An 18,011-nucleotide genomic window follows, 5' to 3' on the forward strand; every position below is an offset into this window, starting at 1 on the left:
GTGATCTTATTTTCCCTGTGTGCAGTGAGCAGAAATATATGCAGTATCAGAGTCCCTGAAGGAGCCAAGAGCACCAGCATGGAGGCCATGATCATCTGAAACTAACTCCGCATGGCTGGCCATGTGCTTAGAATGTCAGAGTCCCAATTGCCAAAGCAAATCTTTGCTGAGCTCAAGGAAGGCTCTGGAACAAAAGGAGGACAAAGAAAATGCTTCAAAGACACTCTGAAGGCTTACCTCAAAAAATGCAACATAGATGTCAACCTCTAGAAGACTTTTGCTCAGAAGAGACCTACGTGGAGGAATCCCCTGATTGAAGGGAGACAATTCTTCGAGAACACCCAATGGCAAGAGGAGGCCCAGAAAAGGAGCCTGATAAAGGAATACCAGCAATCTAGAGTGCAAGGACCAAACCCCCTCCTGGAAACACCTGCAAAATGTGCAGTTGAAGATTTGGCTCTAGGATGGAGCTCATCAGCAACACAAGGACACGTAGAACTCATGTCCAATGACATGGAGTTTCTTAGGACTGTGGACAATCATACTTGCTAGCAAGTGATTGCCAAAGAAGAGTATCAAACTCATAGAAAAACATATAATTGTGCAAAAGTGGGTGACAGGACAGAAAATAGGATAGAATATTAAAAATGGCAAAAAATGACTAACAGATTAATAAGGGAAAAATTAGAGTATGAGAGAAAGAGGTAGAAATATAAAAACCAATAGAGTTTCTACAAATATGTAAAATAGGAGAGAGTTAACAAAGTGAGCGTTGTTCCAAGAGAAAGTGAGTCTGGGGAATTAATAATGGAAAATAAATAGATGACAGATGAATTGAACAAGTATTTTGCATCAGTCTTCACTACAGAGGACATAAGTAACATCCCAGAAATAGCTGAAAATCATAAATTGGAAGGGAGGGAGGAAGTCAAAAAAATTATAATCATCGGGGATGTAGTATTTAGCAAATTATTGGAACTGCGGTTTGACAAGTCCCTGGGTTCCGATGGATTTCATTCTAGGTCTTAAAAGAACAGTCCAACATTGGTTTTGATTTTCCAAATTCACTAGATTTGGGGAAAGTTCCATTGGATTGGAAAATAGTGAATATAATTCCTTGTGTGCAAAAAGGAGGGAAACAGAAAGCAGGATACTATAGACCAGTTAGCTTAACATTTGTCATCGGTAAAATGTTAGAAGCTATTATTAAAGATGGTATAACAGGACACATATACATTTAAGGTAATCAGACAGAGTCAATGGGCCTGATTTTACCATTTTGAGTCTAAGTGCCAAATCTGGGCGTCAAATAGGATCCGAGCCTGGAATCCTCTTTCCAGCGCACCCATACGCGTTTTGCCGGCTCCAGTCCGAACCGCACAGTGGGCGGGGCTTAGCACTGCCGGACCGATCAGAGCCCTGAACAGCATGTGCAGTTCGGAAAAAAATCTGAAGCAGCGCGCCCGGGCGGGGAGAAAAAAGCAGAGAGAGCGGCTCTCTGACACAGATCATCTGAGGGGGGGGGGGGGGGGGAGGAGGAGAGGGGGCGTGATGGATCATCCTGTGGGGGTGGGGGGGTGGGTGGAGGAGAGGTGGTGTGACAGACCATCCTTTGGGGGGGGGTGGGAGGATGGGAGGGATGTATGGCAGTGTGTGACGAGAGACTGTGTTATTTTTCTTGATGAAGAGCTTCAATGAATACTTCTAACTTCTCTTGAATCTTACGAGCCCTTTTGAGGTCCTCTGCTAGTTGAACTCGCCTTCCTGTCAACAGTTGAATTTTTTTAGCATTGTCATCAGCAAAATCCTCCAACACTTCTTTCACACTCTTTTCGAGGCGTCTCACTTCAGTATTTGTTAGCTGTTGTCAGAGTGTGTTTGCTGTAATTGCTAGAATTCGCTGAATGCGCCAGAGCAGAATGATGTTACTGCATTCAAGCTCAGAATCTACAAAATGCCTTTGGTAAGAGTGGAAACCTCTTCTGCAAAGATTACAATGGTTCAGCGATTCCATTAGGAAGTGTTTTCGGTAAACTTGGTGCCAAGTATCTTTAATCAGAATGGTGTCCACATCTACATTTTTGGCCTCCAGGTTTTTACGAACTGTTGTAATTTAATCGTTAGCAAGATAAGCTGTATGTTCCTCAGTGATTTTTAGCAGCCATTCCAGTTCGGTTTTGGTTTCATTTCGAACATACTGTTCTGGAGACCATGATTTCCAGTAGAACCACCTTTCTTGCCAATCTGGCCCCACCATATCACGAATTACAGACTCAGTATCTCGAAGACGGGTTTGCAAGGTTTCTTCCAGCAAATGAATAGCTGAATCCCACTGCTGTTTGTCAGATATGGAACAATCTTCTAAAGCATTGTGCTGGATGACTCGCAGACTGTCTTCAGCCTGCTCATCCCATCTGTGATGTTTTATATTTTCATCTTTAACAGCATGTTTTAGTTTGTCAAAGATATCATCATGGTCCTTCCCTTTGTGCTCTGACATAAATCGAGCAAATTCATCCTCCAAGGTTCCCCAAGCAACCTCTACTGCTTTGTGAGGCAACTGTCTGTCAGTCCACTGCTTGAGTTTGATGTCCACTGTGGTATTGAATGTGCCTGAATTCACAGACTGGGCAGCAGGAAGGTCAATATTCTCTATCACACGTGTAGACTCTTTCCCACAGTTTCCTTTGTAGAATCTCCTCCCAGTGTTTTGGAGTAACCTGACCTAAGCTGATCACTTCATCCAGAATTCCATTCTTCGCCTTCTCGTATAGTTCATTCCTGTCGAGTTCCCTCAGCCAAGGATAGTTATTCTTCCATTCAGTTTCAAGGTTGAAGCGAGTAGCTTTAAATGCATCAGCCTGTTGTTCCACAGACTCGCGCACCATCTTCCAGAAACAGTCTGAAACTGCTAGGCTCAAGTTCTTAGTTGTCACTTGATGTGCTTTCAGCATCCCTGTCTTCAACAATTTTGAATTCTGAAAGAACTCTCCTCCATAATCTTTTAGGGAATCAATACCTTCATTGATGTTGCCTCTACCGGTAACAACTGCAAAGTAACCCAAAGCCTTCATTGGAAACAACTTGCCTTCCACAATCTGTTGAATCCGACTTGGACTGGCTAGGTTTTTCTCAGCTAGATCCATTTTGGTCAACACAAAGATGGTCCTTCTGCCTTGTTGGTCCATCTGGCTCACCAAGTCAGTTACAATACTGCATTCAGCATCTACTGAACCATCTTGGATAATGGCATTAGGGTTCTGCATTGTAAACCTTGTTTATGCTAAAAATTATATCCTTGGTGTCATAGAACATAGAACATAGAAAGCCACAGCACAAACAGGCCCTTCGGCCCACAAGTTGCGCCGATCACATCCCCACCTCTAGGCCTATCTATAGCCCTCAATCCCATTAAATCCCATGTACTCATCCAGAAGTCTCTTAAAAGACCCCAACGAGTTTGCCTCCACCACCACCGACGTCAGCCGATTCCACTCACCCACCACCCTCTGAGTGAAAAACTTACCCCTGACATCTCCTCTGTACCTACCCCCCAGCACCTTAAACCTGTGTCCTCTCGTAGCAACCATTTCAGCCCTTGGAAATAGCCTCTGAGAGTCTACCCTATCCAGACCTCTCAACATCTTGTAAACCTCTATCAGGTCACCTCTCATCCTTCGTCTCTCCAGGGAGAAGAGACCAAGCTCCCTCAACCTATCCTCATAAGGCATGCCCCCCAATCCAGGCAACATCCTTGTAAATCTCCTCTGCACCCTTTCAATGGCTTCAACATCTTTCCTGTAATGAGGTGACCAGAACTGCGCGCAGTACTCCAAGTGGGGTCTAACCAGGGTCCTATAAAGCTGCAGCATTATCTCCCGACTCCTAAACTCAATCCCTCGATTAATGAAGGCCAGTACGCCGTACGCCTTCTTGACCGCATCCTCCACCTGCGAGGCCGATTTAAGAGTCCTATGGACCCGGACCCCAAGGCAGCCATTCCTGGTGTTACAGTACTGATAACACCAGGAAGATCAACCAGTACCATTCAGTATCGTTTGTATCCAAGACGGATCAGTAGATGCTGAATGCAGTATTGTAACTGACATGGTGAGCCAGATGGACCAACAAGGCAGAAGGACCATCTTTGTGTTGACCAAAATGGATCTAGCTGAGAAAAACCTAGCCAGTCCAAGTCGGATTCAACAGATTGTGGAAGGCAAGTTGTTTCCAATGAAGGCTTTGGGTTACTATGCAGTTGTTACCGGTAGAGGCAACATCAATGATGGTATTGACTCCCTAAAAGATTATGAAGGAGAGTTCTTTCAGAATTCAAAATTGTTGAAGACAGGGATGCTGAAAGCACATCAAGTGACAACTAAGAACTTGAGCCTAGCAGTTTCAGACTGTTTCTGGAAGATGGTGCGCGAGTCTGTGGAACAACAGGCTGATGCATTTAAAGCTACTCGCTTCAACCTTGAAACTGAATGGAAGAATAACTATCCTCGGCTGAGGTACTCGACAGGAATGAACTATACGAGAAGGCGAAGAATGGAATTCTGGATGAAGTGATCAGCTTAGGTCAGGTTACTCCAAAACACTGGGAGGAGATTCTACAAAGGAAACTGTGGGAAAGAGTCTCTACACGTGTGATAGAGAATATTGACCTTCCTGCTGCCCAGCCTGTGAATTCAGGCACATTCAATACCACAGTGGGCATCAAACTCAAGCAGTGGACTGACAAACAGTTGCCTCACAAAGCAGTAGAGGTTGCTTGGGGAACCTTGGAGGATGAATTTGCTTGATTTATGTCAGAGCACAAAGGGAAGGACCATGATGATATCTTTGACAAACTAAAACATGCTGTTAAAGATGAAAGTATAAAACGTCACAGATGGGATGAGCAGGTTGAAGACAGTCTGCGAGTTATCCAGCACAATTCTTTAGAAGATCGTTCCATATCTGACAAACAGCAGTGGGATTCAGCTATCCATTTGCTGGAAGAAACCTTGCAAACCCGTCTTCGAGATACTGAATCTGTAATTCGTGATATGGTGGGGCCAGGTTGGCAAGAAAGGTGGTTCTACTGGAAATCACGGTCTCCAGAACGGCATGTTCGAAGTGAAACCAAAACCGAACTGGAACGGCTGCTAAACATCACTGAGGAACATACAACCTATCTTGCTAACGGAAGGATGGTGGAGGGAGACCAGCGATTGAGGTAGGTTGGGGGTGTGCTCTGCCGAGGGGGGCCTGCCTCCCAGGGGTGGGCATGGGGGGGAGGGGGGGTCTGCCGGGGGAGCCTGCCTCCAAGGGGGGGGTCTGATCTGGTGGGGGGGGGGGGTGTCAGTAAAGCCCGAAAATGGACCAAAGGTTTGGTAAAATCGGGCCCAATGTGGTTTTTTTGAAAGGGCAATCATGTTTAACCAATTTATTGGAATTCTTTGAAGAAATAATGTACTGTGGATAAATGGAAATCAGAGGATGCGCTATACTTAGACTTTCAGAAGGCATTTTATAAGGTGCCACCTTAAAAATTATTGTGGAAAATAAAAGCTCATGGTGTAAAAGGTAACACATTGGCATGGATAGAAGATTGGCTAACTAACAAGAAATAAAGTGGACAAAAATGGGTAATTTCCTGGTTGGCAAAATGTAACAAGTAGCCGTGCCACAACGATCAGTGGTGGGGCCTCAACTCTTGACAATTTACATACATAATTTGGATGAAGGAAACAAAAGGATGGTTGCTAAATTTGCTAATAATACATAGATAGGTAGGAAAATAAATAGATAGGTAGTAAATGATGTGAAGAGGATATAAGGAGGGTACAAAAATATATGGATAGATTAGATGAGTGTCAAAGATTGAGCAAGTGGCGTGTAATATGGGAAAATGGGAAATTGTCCACTTTGGCAGGAAGAATAAGAAGGAAGCAATATTATATAAATGTTGAGAGATTACAGAGATCTGGGATGCTGATGGATTTGGTTGTCCTAGTGCATGAATTGGAAAAGGTTAATATGCAGGTACAGCAAGTAATTAGGAAAGCAAATAGAATGTTATTGTTTATTGCAAGGAGAATTAAATATAAGAGTAGGGAGGTTATGTTTCAGCTATACAGGACATTGGTGAGATCAAATTCGAAGAACTGTGTACAGTATTTGTCTCCATATTTATGGAAGGATGTAAATGCATTGGAAGCAGTTCAGAGAAGGCTCACTGAACTAATACCTGGAAGGAGCAGGTTGTCTTGTGAGGAAAGACTGGACAGGCTGGGCTTGTATCCACTGGAGCTTAGAATAGTAAGAGGCAATTTAATTGAAATATATAATTTCCTGAAGGGATTTGACAGGGTGGAGGTGAAAAGGATGTTTCCTCTTGTGGGAGAATCTGGAACAAGGGTGTCCGTCTAAAAATAAGGAAAGAGACGAGGAGAACATTTTTCGCTCAGAGGGTCATGCGTTTTTGGAACTCCGTTCCTCAAAATACAATGGAGGCAGGATCTTTGAATATTTTTAAAGCAAAGGTAAATAGATTCATGATGTGCAAGGGGGTGAAATGTGCATTTTGAATCGGGTACAAACTTGAGTGGCTGAATAATCTACTTCTGTTCCTATATTATAATTCCCATTTAAATTGGGTGCTAAATATACAATCTGCTGACTGAGTCAAGCTGACAATTTGGTGTGTGGGTCTATAATGTAGACATAGCCATCTTTGCTCTGAAGACAAATTCTTTTTGTTTGCTGCCTTAGCTCAGGAACTGTCTATAATCAGCATTGTAGATTTGCATTCACATTCTCCTCCACCTTCCTTGATTGACTATGATAGGAAAATGATGTGTATGTGTAATTGTACAGTGAATAAGTAAAAACAGCACTCCCAGTTCTCTTTACAATGGCCTGGTATTTGATGAAGTGGGCATTGTGACATGTTTAATTCGGTGAAATTTCACCTTAATCTTCAGCTCAAAATTATTTGCCCTGCAATTTTCTGCATATGGATAATGCCATGGTGAGGGCAATGTGGCATATTGGGCCTTGTCAACCAATACTCTGCCTCTTTAAACAGTGAAATTAAAGATTTGTGAACTAGAAAGAGGAACAATGGAGAATTAGGATGAAATAGAGTCAATTCAGAGTCAAATCAGATATGGAGAGAGAAATAAAGAGAAGGAAAGAAAGATAGGATTAAAGAGAGAAAAAAGCAATACAGAGCAGAAATGTATTAAACCTAATGCTCCAAGTAAGAAGTTCACAACACCAGGTTAAAGTCCAACAGGTTTATTTGGAGTCATGAGTTTTCAGAGCGCTGTTCCGTCATCACGTGAATGGAGAGGTAGGTTTCACAAAAAACAAAAAGACAAAGAGACAATTGCAAAATAATGGTTGGAAGGTGAGTCTTTTCAGATAATCAAGTCTTTATAGGTACAGACAGTGCAAGTGGAGAGAGGGATAATCACAGGTTAAAGAGGTGTGAATTGTCTCGAGCCAGGACAGTTAGTAAGATTTTGCAAGCCCAGGCCAAATAGTGGGGATTACATGTAGTGTGACATGAACCCAAGTTCCCGGTTGAGGCTGTCCTCATGCATGCGGAACTTGGCTATCAGGTTCTGCTCGGCAATTCTGCGTTGTTGTGTGTCTTGAAGGCTGTCTTGGAGAATCGGAATCTTACCTGAAGATCAGAGGCTGAATGCCCTTGACTGCAGAAGTGTTCCCCGACAGGAAGGGAACACTCCTGCCTGGTGATTGTTGTTCCATGTCCGTTCATCTGTTGTCGTAGCGTCTGCATGGTCTCGCCAATGTACCATGCCTCGGGACATCATTTCCTGCAGCTTATCAGGTAGACAACGTTGGCCGAGTTGCATGAAATGTACTGTGTACCTGGTGGATGGTGTTCTCACGTGTGATGGTGATATCATAGAACATAGAACATAGAACAGTACAGCACAGAACAGGCCGTTCAGCCCACGATGTTGTGCCGAGCTTTATCTGAAACCAAGATCAAGCTATCCCACTCCCTATCATCCTGGTGTGCTCCATGTGCCTATCCAATAACCGCTTAAATGTTCCTAAAGTGTCTGACTCCACTATCACTGCAGGCAGTCCATTCCACACCCCAACCACTCTCTGCGTAAAGAACCTACCACTGATATCCTTCCTATATCTCCCACCATGAACCCTATAGATATCCCCCTTGTAATAGCTCCATCCACCCGAGGAAATAGTTTTTGAACGTTCACTCTATCTATCCCCTTCATCATTTTATAAACCTCTATTAAGTCTCCCCTCATTGACATATCCATGTCAATGAGGGGAGACTTAATAGAAGTTTATAAAATGACATATCCATGTCAATGATCCGGCACACCTTGCAGAAGTTGCCATGGCACAGTTGTGTGGTGTGGTGATCGCTGTTCTCCTGAAGGCTTGGTAGTTTGCTGTGAACAATGGTCTGCTTGAGCTTACGCAGTTGTTTGAAGACAAGTAGTGGGGTATGGGGATGACTTTGGTGAGATGTCCGTCTCGATCGATGACATGTTGAAGGCTCTGAAGAAGATGTCGTAGTTTGCCCACTCCGGGGAAGTACAGGACGACAAAGGGTACTCTGTCGGTCATGTCCCGTGTTTGCCTTCTGAGGAGGACGGTGCAGTTTTTTATTGTGGCGTGTCAGAACTGTCAATCGATGAGTCATATCCCATTCTTATGAGGGTGTCTTTCAGCATCTGTAGATGTCTGTTGCGTTCTTCCTCGTCTAAGCAGACCCTGTGTATACGGAAGCCTTGTCCATAGGGATGGCTTCTTTAAAGTGTTTAGGGTGGAAGCTGGAGAAGTGGAGTACCGTGAGATTATCCGTGGGCTTGCGGTAGAGTGAAGTGCTGAGTGACCATCCTTGGTGGAGATGTGTGTGTCCAAGAATGCAACCAATTCTGGAGAGTAATCCGTGATGAGTCTGATGGTGGGATGAAACTTCCCCGGAGCGGAGAAACTATGACATCTCCTTTGGGGCCTTCAACATGTCATCGATGAAGACGAACATCTCGTCAAGGCCAACCCCACACCCCCAAGCTGCTGAAGTTCTTTCTAGTTGGTGTTAAATCAGCAATTTGAACTCTGAGGTTCGAAATATAACAAAGTGATCCAAAAAGCTGTAAACATGGGGTCATATGAGGTCATTAATGAGGTAATTGCAGCCTCACAGACAATTCCTGTGCTACCAGACAAAACACATTGTTTTCCTCAGGAACAAAATGGTGGCTGTTAGCACTTCCATTAGATAGGAAGATAGCAAATTTAACTCCATTATCCAAAAAGGAAATGGGGAAACCATAGGCCAGTTCACTTAACATCTGTCATCAGGAAAATTAGAAGCTATCATTAAAGAAGTTATAGCAGGGCATTTGAATAATTCCAAGGTAATCAGGGAGAGGCAATATAGTCTGGTGAAAGGGAAATTATGCTTAACCAGCCTATTGTTGTTCTTTGAGGAAATAACATGTGCTGTGGATAAAGGATGTACTGTACTTAGATTTCCAAAACACATATGAAAAAATGCCACATCAAAGGTTACTGTGGAAAATGAACGTTTATGGTATGGGGGTAACATTTTGGCACGAATCGAAATGGAAAAATGTGAATTTGTCCATTTTGGCAGGAACAGTAAAAATGAAACTTATTGCCTAAATGGTGAGAGATGCAGAACTCTGAGGTGCAGAGGGATCTGAGTGTCCTAATGCATGAATCACAAAAGGCTAGTATACAGTTATAACAAATAATTAGGAAAGCTAATAAAATGTAATTTGTAGCAAGAGGAATTGAATACAAGAATAAGGAAAGTTATGCTTAGTGTACAGAGCAGTACTGTGACACATCTAGAGTACTGAGTACAGCATTTACATATACCTTATTTAAGAAGGATGCAAATTTCTTTCAGGCCAGCGGGATAAAAGGGGATGACCAGGAAAAGGCCATCTTTCTGACTGCTTGTGGTGCCTTAAAGGTCAGCATCATAAAAAGTTTAACCTACCCAGCAGCCCCGGATTTGCCCTGGAGCAAAGTTGTGTTAAAACAAGAAGCCCAGAACAGGGGCCATGATAGTCAGAGACCAGATAGAGGCTTCAGGCTGGGAGATAAAGTCCACGTGAGAAACTTTGGAGACAGCTCTCTGTGGATTCCGGGAGTTATTCTCAAAAAAACAGTGTCAAATAAAGTGCAAACCAGGGGTAGACCTTCAAAAAACACATCAATCACCTCCTTCACAGGGTGCCCTCCACGGAGGTAATGGATTCTATGGGCATGCCACCATTAGCATTTTTCACACCTGTCTGCGGACGGGACATTCTGCCCACTAAAAACTCAAGAGCCAGTCCTCAGGATGCTGATGATTCTGGCTCAGGTGTGGAGACAGCGGCAGCGGAAACCCAGTCCGAGGTCGCCACTGAGGTTGAGCCTCCTGCACTGACTCTTCGGCGCTCTGCATGATAGAAGCGTTCACCGACCTGTTATACACTACCTGACCAGACCCTACAAGTGTTGGAGATGAGGCCACGAGCAAAGAGATGGAGTAGGCCCCTTTGTCATGGGAGGGAGGGGGAGCCCTCGGACCTGGAGGGAGAGGGGTCTGATAACCCCCACGAGAGTCATGGGGAATCACTGATTGATCTCCCTTACCCTGCACCACCACCTTGACTGAACGCAACTTTGCAGAGTGAGCATTTGGGAGTTTGGTGAGTGATTGAGGGAGTGTTATTGTAGTTTTGATTCCATGTCGCATTTAACTAAAAATTACTGTTTGTTCGGATTAAAAATAACTTCAGTGGTTCAGAAACTTAGCTGGACCAAGAACGTATGGTAGAATTGCATGTTTACCGGGTGGATGCGTGCCCGACCCGGAAGAGCAAAAAATTACACGTGATGACATTGGGCGTGCATCCCAATGTCATCAAGCACTTGCCCGATACTTTGGTTGGCAGGTGAAGCCATTGATTGGCAGCTCACCCATTGACAATAATGGAGATAGCTGAGGGGATTGAGACCCCAATTGACCATGTTGCGTATGTGACTTTAAGCTCATTGCATGGGCAACACAGGCAGGACTAACAAGTTTGATCTTTTCCCATTCAAGGGTGGGATAAAAGGGGCCTAGTGCAAACACTGGTTGAGGAGTTCGGAGTCTCTAGGAGTGAGGTGTGGTGATGTGAGGAGTGAGGTGTGGAGGTCATAAAGAGATAGTTTAACAAGCATGTATCTTTTGTTATCCTATCGCTAACTTTAACTGAATGCTCGTTTGAAGGCTCCTCTGGAATCCCCATTTTACAGAACCCTCCCACATGACCTCACAAAGTTACATTCTCATGACATCATCCATCCTACCCAAAATCCATTGCTTCTATTCATGCTGTCACACAATAAGGAGTTTTATTCAAAGTGCCTGCTTGTGTGAGAATGTCAAACTACCTCTAAACAAGCATCTGGTGACCATTGACTGAGAGACAGCATTATGTCCACAGGTAAGTAACATGTCAGGTTTTAAAGCATTCAGTAGCAGTAATACAGTACTAAGAATAGGTACATTGCCAAAACAGTTGGGTGGGGTGGGGGGAGGGGGTGTAGAAACATAGAAACATAGAAAAACTGCAGCACAAAAACAGGCCCTTCGGCCCCACAAGTTGTGCCGAACATATCCCTACCTTTTAGGCCTACCTATCATCCTCCATCCTCTTAAGTCCCATGTACTCATCCAGGAGTCTCTTAAAAGACCCTATTGAGTTTGCCTCCACCACCACTGCCGGCAGCCGATTCCACTCGCCCACCACCCTCTGGGTGAAAAACTTCTCCCGAACATTTCCCCTGTACCTACCCCCCCAGCACCTTAAACCTGTGTCCTCTCGTAGCAGCCATTTCCACCCTGGGAAAAAGCCTCCGAGAATCCACCCGATCTATGCCTCTCAACATCTTATATACTTCTATCAGGTCTCCTCTCATCCTACCTCTTTCCAAGGAGAAAAGACCGAACTCCCTCAGCCTATCCTCATAAGGCATGCCACTCAATCCAGGCAACATCCTTGTAAATCTCCTCTGCACCCTTTCAATCTTTTCCACATCTTTTCTGTAATGAGGCGACCAGAACTGAGCACAGTACTCCAAGTGGCGTCTGACGAGGGTCTTATATAGCTGCATCATTATCCCCGGACTCCTAAACTCAATCCCTCGATTGATAAAGGCCAGCGCACCATATGCCTTCTTAACCACCTCCTCCACCTGCGGGGCCGATTTTAGAGCCCTATAGACCCGGACCCCAAGGTTCTTCTGATCCTCTACAGTACTAAGAGTCTTTCCCTTTATATTGTACTCCTTCATCCCATTTGACCTACCAAAATGGACCACTACGCATTTATCTGGGTTGAAGTCCATCTGCCACTTCTCCGCCCAGTCTTGCATCCTATCTATGTCCCTCTGTAACTTCTGACATCCCTCCAGACTATCCACAACCCCACCAACCTTCGTGTCGTCGGCAAACTTACTAACCCATCCCTCCACTTCCTCATCCAGGTCATTTATGAAAATGACAAACAGCAAGGGTCCCAGAACAGATCCCTGGGGCACACCACTGGTGACCGACCTCCATTTAGAAAAAGACCCATCTATACCCACTCTCTGCCTCCTTTGGGCAAGCCAGTTCTGGATCCACAGGGCAGCAGCACCTTGGATCCCATGCCCTCTCACTTTTTCTAGAAGCCTTGCATGGGGGACCTTATCGAACGCCTTGCTAAAATCCATATAAACCACATCTACCGCTTTCCCTTCGTCAATGTGTTTAGTCACATTTTCGAAGAACTCCACCAGGCTCGTAAGGCACGATCTGCCTTTGACAAAGCCATGCTGAGTATTCTTGAGCATACTAAACCTCTCTAAATGCTCATAAATCTTGTCCCTCAGGATCTTCTCCACCAGCTTACCAACCACTGAGGTTAGACTCACCGGTCGGTAATTTCCTGGGCTATCCCTATTCCCCTTCTTGAAAATAGGAACCACATCCGCAATTCTCCAATCCTCCGGCACCTCTCCCGTCTCCATCGACGATGCAAAGATCATCGCCAGAGGCTCTGCAATCTCTTCCCTCGCCTCCCACAGTAACCTGGGGTGCATCCCATCTGGACCCGGCGACTTATCTATCTTGATGCCATTCAAAGATTCCAGCACAACCTCTTTGTTAAAGTCCACATACTCAATCTTTTCAGTCCACCGCAAGCCCGCAGTACATCCACCCATGTCCTTCTCCTCTGTGAAAACCGAGGCAAAATACTCATTGAGCACCTCTGCCATTTCTACTGGTTCCGTACAGATTTTCCCGCCTTCACCTTTTATAGGCCCTATTCCTTCACGTCTCATCCTTTTACTCTTCACATATTTATAGAACGCCTTAGGGTTTTCCTTAATCCTACCTGCCAATGCCTTCTCGTGATCCCTTCTGGCTCTCCTAATTTCCTTCTTTAGTCCCTTCCTACAAGCCGTATACTCATCTAGATCCCTATCTTCGCCATGCTTTCTGAACCTTTTGTACGCAATCCTTTTCTTCCCGACTAGGTCCTGCACAGCTTTCGTGCACCACGGTTCCTTTAACCTACCAACTCCTCCCTGTCTGCTCGGAACGTTGTCCTGTAGAACTGTAGACAGACATTCCTTGAAAAACTGTCACCTCTCTTCAGTACATTTCCCCGAGAATACCTCCTTCCAATTTACTCCTCTAATTTGCTGCCTTATGTCTTCATATTTCCCCTTACTCCATATAAACGCTTTCCTAACTTGCCTGATCCTCTCTTTTTCCAATGCAAGCATAAAAGAGATAGAGTTATGATCGCTATCCCCAAGATGCTCTCCCACTGAGAGATCTGACACCTGTCCAGGTTCATTGGTTAGTATCAGATCAAGTACAGCCTCTCCTCTCGTAGGCCTGTCCACATGCTGTGTCAGGAAACCCTCCTGAACACACCTAACGAACTCCCCCCCCCCCCCCGCCCCCCCATCCAATCCCCTTGCCCGAGGGATATTCCAATCTATGTTTGGGAAATTAAAGTCTCCCATCACAACAACTCTGCTATTATTGCAACTCTCCAGGATCTGTTTCCCTATCTGCTCCTCCACCTCCCTGTTACTATTGGGCGGCCTATAGAAAACTCCCAGCAAAGTGATCGCCCCCTTCCCACTCCGAACGTCCACCCACAGAGACTCTGTGTGTGTGGTGGGGGTGCAGTCCTGAAGGAGCATTGCACCAATGGAGGCACAGAACTGAGAGAGTGCAACACTACTGGGGGTGGGGGTAGGGGGGCAGTATTGACGAAGCACTGTAATTTGGAAGCATGGGACATGATCTTACCATGCGATCAATTAGCCAGGGCGGTGATTGGGGTGTCAGGGTGTGGGGGGAGGGTTGATGACTAAGGTGGCGTTTGGGGGGTGTCTTGGGGGGAGGGATGCGATGTCCATGGGGGGGTGCCTCTGCAATGGCGCACCTAGAGCTCAGCAGCCAGCTTCTCATGTGAGCTGAGACTCCACATCCCCCCTCATGGCGAGAATCACATTATGGCTCCTTTTTTGCACAGAGTGCTGTAAATTCCGATTACTTACCTCACTGAAAATACTGGAGAGAAAACCTACCATTTAGAATTTATTTGAGGAAATTCTGCTCATGATCTTTTAGAGACATGTTAAAACTAAGACCTTGCCTTTACTCGCAGGTGGACGTGAAGGATCCTAGAGCACTGTTGGAAGACGAGCAGGAGGATTTCTCCCTAATAGCCAATATTTTATTTGTCAATTAATATCACTTAAAGACAGGTTATCAGGTCATTATCTCATTGTTGTTTGTGCAAATTGTGGATCTTGCTGTGCAAATTGGCTCTGTACTTCCCCACATTGCAACAGTGACCGCACTTCAGAAGTACTTCATTGTCTGTAAATGCAATGGGATGTCCTTAGGTTGTGAAAAGTGATATAGAGATGCAAACCTTTTCTCTTTTAATCTGCTTCTGCTACCAGTGGAAAGCTTGATTGGACACCTGTGGTTTACTACTCAGTGTTTAACATTTTATCCAATGGATGACGGCTCTGACAATGCAGCATTAACTACTGCATTGGAATATCAACCAGGGAATATGTACTCAGCCGATTATGTGAAAACTCACTGAGGCACTTCCTGCTCCTCTCACTATTCTCCTCCTTGGAGTCTGATTCCATAGCTGTTAGTGGGCACGGCAATTCTTCATGTGTGAACTTGGACAGTAAGTGACACAGGCTGTCTCACTAGAAAGAAAATAGAATCTTGCATTTATTCAGCTACTTTCACAACCTGTTCGAAAGTACTTTGCGGCTAATAAAGTACAATTATCATTGTTACATGGCAAAGAGAGCAGCTAGAGTGCACACAGAAAGATTCCACCCATTAAAAGTGAGATAAATGACCAGATCTTCTACTTTAGTGCTGTTAAGGGATAAATATTGGCTCGGATAACAGAGAATTCCCCTGCTCTTCTTTGAATTGTGATTCTATGAGATTTTGTACATCCACTGATGAGAGCAGATTAAGATTCAGTATAATGTCTCATTGACCCTTGAAAGAGATTGTTCAGTTTTGGAACAAGTTAATCGACTGCTAACTTTAAAATCTGGGGAAGTATTCCTTTGAGGAGCAGGGCGAATAAAGGGGAAATAGTAGATGTAGTGTATTTGGATTTTTAAAAGGCTTTCAATAAGCTGGCAGGTAAAAGTTACTGCACAAGACAGGAATTCTTGGTGATATTAGCATGGAGATTGGCTGACTAACAGGAAACAGAGAGTTGAGATAAATGGGTTATTTTCAGAATGGCAAACTGTAACTGGTGGAGCTCCACTAGGGCCTCAACTATTTAAGATCTATATTAATGACTTGGGGAAAGGAACAAACTTTATTCTAGCAAAATTTGCTGATGATATAAAGATAGATAGGAAATCAAGTTGTGAGGACGATACAAAGAATCTGTAAAGGGATGTGAGTGGGCAAAAATTGGTGGATGGAGTATAATGTGAGAAAATGTGATGTTGTCCACCATGGCAGGAAGAATAGAAAAGCTGATTATTTAAATAGAGGGAGACTGCAGAATCCTGCTGTACAGAAGACATTTGGTTATCTTTATACATTAAACAAAAAAGGTTAGCATGTAAGTACAGCAAGTAATTAGGAAGGCAAATGGAATGCTGGCCTTTATGGCAAAGGGGATTAAAAGTAAGAAAGTCATGCCAGTATAGGGCATTGGCAAAACTGTACTAAGAGTACTGTGTACAGATTTTCCCTCACTGAAGGAGGGATATACTTGCATTGAAACCAATTCAGAGAAGGTACACCAGGCTGATTCCAGGGGTGAAGGGATTGTTTTATGAGGAAAGGCAGACAGATTGGGCCAATACTCATTGAAGTTTAGGAGAATGAAGATGGCCTTATTGAAACATTAAATTCTGAGTGGGTAGATGGTGGAAGGATATTTCTTCTCATAGGGGAAATTTAGAAACAGGGGGCACAGTTTAAAAACATGGGGTCTCGTATACGAGATTTGATTTGATTTATTATTGTCACGTATTAGTATACAGTGAAAAATATTGTTTCTTGCGTGCTATACAGACAAAGCATACCATACATAGAGAGGAAAGGATGCAGTGTTGCAGTCATAGCTAGGGTGTAGAGAATGATCAACTTGATACGAGGTAGATCCATTCAAAGGTCTGATGACAGCGGGGAAGAAGCTGGTACATGCCCTCAGAGACTTTTGTATCTTTTTCCCGATGGAAGAAGGTGGAAGAGAGTATGTCCGGAGTGTGGGGAGTCCTTAATTATGCTGGCCACTTTTCCAAGGCAGTGGGAAGTGCAGACAGAGTCAATGGATGGGAGACTAGTTTGCGTAATGGACTGGGTTTTGTTCACGACCCTTTGTAGTTTTTTGCGGTCTGAGAAGGCAATGAGAAGGAATTCTTCCACTAGAGGGTCAATAGTCTTTGGAATTCTCTCCATAGATAACAAAGGAAGTTCAATCATTGAATATATTCAAGGCTGAGAAAGACTTCTGATCAACAAGTGAGTTAAAGATTTCCCTCAAAATAGTACCTGCACTTCAAGATTCATTCATAGGTTGTAAAGAACTTAGCAATTTTCCTTCTTTCATGGTCCACTAATCTAGAACCCTTTACTGATTTTTTAAAAATTATAAATAAAATTCAGGATGAAGGCATTGTTGACAAGGCTGGCCTTTATTGTCCAGCCCTAGTTAACCTTGAGAAAGTAGTGCTATGTTGCTTTCTTGAACCACTACAATGCGTGTGATGAAGCTGCTCCCACAATGTTGCTTGAGAGGAAGTTCCATGATTTTGGCCTATTCACAGTGACAGAATAGATAACCTATGTCCAAGGTGGGATTAGTTGTTACTTTGAGAGGAACTTGAAGTGATGGTGAATATTTGGCTGAGAAGAAAATACTTTCTTTTACACTAACAAAAAAGACCTCAATAAATGTGTTTCTTTTCTTAGCTGCAATCACTTGACTGAAGAAACTCTTCCCATAGAAAATATAAGGTGGTATACGGTTTGGCTGCCAGAGACCAATGAGAAATGACCGAAGTAGAAAGCGGAAAGGCCAAAGGAAAGTCAAAGAAATTGTGCAAGAAAAGGCAACCAGCAAAAGAATTGTTAGTTGAAGATGGATCCTACTCTTCTCCACAGTTGTCTGACATTGAATCTTCTTCCTCCAAATCCTACGTCATTGAATGGCTTTGTGCTCACCCATATCCTTCAACTCCGCTTGCACTACACTCCCCTCCTGAAGACCCACCCTCATTCCATGATATCTATCATCACAACCTAGAAAAGGTTCCATCTATCAACTCTTCCAGGACCTCTTTTATGGTGAACAGGAGGAGGCCAGAGTCTGTTACTGAGATGTTCTGCCACACAAGCACACCTGGCATGGAGAAAGAGGAGATAG

General features: G+C 44.1%; 2 pseudogenes; one reads left to right on the forward strand and one right to left on the reverse strand.

Annotated features, from left to right (window-relative positions):
• Positions 1-1,669: 1,669 nt before the first annotated feature.
• Positions 1,670-4,048, reverse strand: LOC144506862 (dynamin-like GTPase OPA1, mitochondrial; annotated as a pseudogene).
• A 2-nt stretch (positions 4,049-4,050) lies between these two features.
• On the forward strand, positions 4,051-17,642 carry LOC144506782 (dynamin-like GTPase OPA1, mitochondrial pseudogene; annotated as a pseudogene).
• Positions 17,643-18,011: the final 369 nt, after the last annotated feature.

Source organism: Mustelus asterias, chromosome 18, assembly GCF_964213995.1.
Source record: "Mustelus asterias chromosome 18, sMusAst1.hap1.1, whole genome shotgun sequence".
NCBI lineage: Eukaryota > Metazoa > Chordata > Chondrichthyes > Carcharhiniformes > Triakidae > Mustelus > Mustelus asterias.